Source organism: Taeniopygia guttata, chromosome 4 (genome assembly GCF_048771995.1).
Source record: "Taeniopygia guttata chromosome 4, bTaeGut7.mat, whole genome shotgun sequence".
Classification (NCBI taxonomy): Eukaryota; Metazoa; Chordata; class Aves; order Passeriformes; family Estrildidae; genus Taeniopygia; species Taeniopygia guttata.
In genome coordinates this window covers 51,450,258-51,452,138 of record NC_133028.1, presented here as the reverse complement: position 1 = coordinate 51,452,138, position 1,881 = coordinate 51,450,258, and positions in this window count along the sequence as shown.

Genomic DNA, 1,881 nt, shown 5'->3' with positions numbered 1-1,881 from the left:
TGTTTTCGTGGTTGTGGTGGTTTGGGGCAGGTGAGGGGATGATAATGTGCATGTTAGAAATCAATTAGACAGCTCTCAAACCAGCTGGAATGTTCCAATTGAATTGACTTGGATTTGTCCAGCAGTAGTTAATTACCAATGTGTCATTATACTCTAATTACAGTGGTGTGAGGATATTGATCGTAAAAACAGAACTCCTGCCAAGTGGTTTGGTCAAGTCTGTGAGTATTTTGGTCAACTGTGTATGATTTCTGCAAATTCAGAATGGGTGAGAAATTAAAGCTTTTCCTAAATGAGGATTAAACTGCTTGGCATTTCCTAGATATGTTCTGTGGCTGTGCTGTCAGTTCCAAAATGCACAACTGAAATAAGGTGAAGATGTACTGTATGGTTTGAGAAGGGATATGGGTAAGAATCAGTTTTCCGTGCTTATTTAATTCCACTGGTTCTGCTGAGCTACATAGTGGGATTTAACAAAGAACCACAGGTCTTTAATGCTACAGCTGATCAGGTTGTTTCTGTTGAGCATGATGCTGATCCAACTCTTATTCCATTGTACCTGCATGTTCTCACCTGCTTAGTTCAAATGTGGGTTGAAATGAGATCTCTGCCCTTCAGGGTGGGTTGTGTAGTGTTCTGGATGTGTGTGGGATCAGTTAATGCAGCCTGGAGGAGCAGTGGTTACCCCTGGGGTCAGTATGTCTCTTTAGGTGCTGTGGAACTCGTGTGTTTCCACCTTTCTTCCTTGTAACTGTTTCTACTCTTTTTAGCTGGGAGTCTCAAGAGATTGCAGGGCCACCATCCTTGGAGATAACCAAGAACTGACTGGATGCGGTCCTGGGCAGCTGGCTCCAGGTGGCCCTGTGTGAGCAGGAGCTTGGACCAGATGACCTCCCAAGGTCCCTTCAACTATTCTATGGTTCTGTTTTTCTGACTGGAAAAGATGTACAGAGGGGAAAAAAAACACAAAGCCACTCTCTAAGTCAGTTGCTGAAGAAGAGAGAAGTTTTGGGAGCTAAAGAAGGAAAAATGTATGAAGAGTCAGAGCAAAGCACACAAGGAGTTGCAAAGCAGATGAAGATGGGAATGATGAAGTAAAGGTTTCTTTCTGTTCTGACAATAACCTGAGTTGTCTGTCGTAGGGGTTGTTTTGCGTCACTTATGATTCAATGAAATAATACTTGAGGTGGGAGGGGAAAGTAAATGTGAAGGCAAATACTTTCCCAACAGTGGTGATTTCCAGCACGGAGTGTTATCCAAGTTTGTTGTGGTTTATGTATTTACACCACACAGTGGAGACCACTCACAAGCACTTGTCTCCCCTTGAGTTTGTGTAAACCACTTTCATCCACAGCCGTCCACATTGCCAGGATTACCACCTGCCTTTTCTCCTGGAAGAGCAAACCCTTCATTTGTTCTGAACCTGGTTGCCACCACCAACCCCCAGTTTGTGTCTCCTACTTATTGGTATAGATACTGTGCTGTTAAATGTTTTTGCAGGTGGTGTGTTTATGGGGAACTGGTGCTGGTGTGGGCACCAGATCAGCTGTGCAACTGCTTTTGACTTGTTTTGGAGGTTTCCATTTGGTTTTTTCGGGGGCACAGCATAAACCTCAAGCTTCTCAAACACTTTTTCAAACCCTGAATTTTATTGACTGAGTCTTTTTTTTTTTTTTTTTTTTTTTTTTGCTTAGTGTCCCACACATTTGCCCTCTCCTTTTAAATTGCTTTCCTCAGACTGAAAGACTGCAATAGGCAAAATGTTGAGATTGTACCTCTCCATGATGATGCATTCACCTTTTCCCTTTGAGAGTGCACAAAACATTAATTGGTTTGATCAAGCACTGTGTTAGTAGAGGGGGAATGTGATTGAAACCACAC